Here is a 1826-nt window from a genome sequence, read left to right as displayed (position 1 = left end):
ACAAGAATGGTTTTAGGAGATATGCTCTTTTATCTGTCTACAAATAAGGTTAAAATGTGTATCTATCTTTAAAAATACCCATAAATTTCAGACCAGTCGACACAATTTCAGACCGGCGTTGTGGAAAAAATCCTATGCGACGGTGTCGCATAAGACCTGCATGTGGGGACGGAGCCTAACCGCATGTGTGATCACCGCTCCTAATTACCTGCATGTGAGACCCATATCGGATTAACAGAGGATGTCGCACGGAAGGTCTTGTGCGATTGTGGTAGATGGTGTCGGCTTACATCGAAGTAGAGCGGTGGCATGATAGTTCAAAACTTCAAATGTAGAGTACAGTTTACCGCGACTTTTCACGTACGATGTGGTCAACATTCAACAGTCACACACGATTGTGTATATATATTTGTATTCCAGCTGCGATCAATCACTCGACTCCATGAACGCCTTCATCTTCGCCGTGAGCTTGCCGGTCTCGGGGAGCTCGGGGAACCAGAAGAAGCCGTGAATCGCCTCATCGAACTCCACCAGCTGCACCACCTTCCCCTTCTTAGCCAGAGGGGGTCGAGACCGCCAACCACCACCAATCGCCGGTGGGAAGCCGTCCGCCAGGTCCGCGCTCCCGCAGGTCACGTGCGCGGCCGGGTGGTTCCGGTCGGCGCCCTCAGGCAAGAACGCCCGCCACGCCCAGTCCGAGTCCCGCACGGTCACCACCCACGCCTTCCCGTCCAGCCTCTCCTCCGAGCCCGTGCGCGCCTCTCCGCCGAAGAACGGTTGTATCAGGATGGCGCCGGCGAGGCGGATGATGGTGCTGGAGGGCGCCATGCTGGCCACCCAGCGCTGGGCCACGTGGTGGACGATGTTGCCGCCGGCGAGGAAGCACCGCCAGAGGTCCACGGGGACGGCGACGTCGTCGGGGAGGCCGGCGGAGGTGAGGTGCTGCAGTACGTCCATGCCGTCGTCGTACGACGCGGGGCACCGGTGCTCCAGGGCCAGGCGGTAGTTGACGGACACCACGACGGCGCCGAGGCCGTGGCAGAACTGGCGGCACATGCCGTCGTACGGACGGGATGGATGCGGCGGACAGCAGCGTGAAGGCGCCGCCGTGGAAGTAGACCAGCACGGGGAGCGGCGCTTTGGCCTACAACGACGACGGCGGCGAAAACACGCGAGCCCAGAGCCCGCGCGACGCGTCGGCGGACCGGACGCCGTTCTTGTCTGGGCGGGCGCTGGCGCGGGCCGGGCGGTCGACGGCGGAGAAGAAGCGTCGGTTGACCGTGCCGCTGCGGCTCATTGCGATCCTGCCGACGGCGACGATGATGTAGAGCTGGAGCTGCACCATACATGGCAGCGCTGGCGGCGGTGGAGCGCGTGCCGTTTCTTGCCCGTTGCTGCCACCTTCCAGCTCCATTTCCATCTCACTTGCAATTAGTCTTAGCGTATTTGTTGGTTAGTAATCTCTTTCTAAACTGTACTCCTATTAATAAAAAACACACAGGATGCATTGCAAGTTGCGATTGCGAACATGAATATGCTTATCATCTGTGTTGTGAACCGTACGTGATGTCATCTTGTTTTACCAGGGTCATGAACGCTTGTCATGGAGCGATGAGAAGCTTGAGCAGACGCTTGGATGACAGTAATTCGTGCTGGGTCTCTTGTCTTTCCTTTGGGAGGGCTGGGAACCATCCTAATATTGATTTCCCGGTCAAACAGATAAACTCCACAGCATCTTGAGAACGCACTTGGTTCCCACCAGTTGCAACAAACACATTTAAGAAGTGATTTAAAATGATTTCTCCCATGAATCGGAGTCACTTTCA

General features: G+C 56.8%; 1 pseudogene; it reads right to left on the bottom strand.

Annotated features, from left to right (window-relative positions):
- Positions 1-426: 426 nt before the first annotated feature.
- Positions 427-1414, bottom strand: LOC136481760 (probable carboxylesterase 18; annotated as a pseudogene).
- Between the last annotated feature and the right edge of the window lie 412 nt (positions 1415-1826).

Source organism: Miscanthus floridulus, chromosome 9 (assembly GCF_019320115.1).
Source record: "Miscanthus floridulus cultivar M001 chromosome 9, ASM1932011v1, whole genome shotgun sequence".
NCBI lineage: Eukaryota > Viridiplantae > Streptophyta > Magnoliopsida > Poales > Poaceae > Miscanthus > Miscanthus floridulus.
This window is presented reverse-complemented; position numbering and strand designations above follow the sequence as displayed.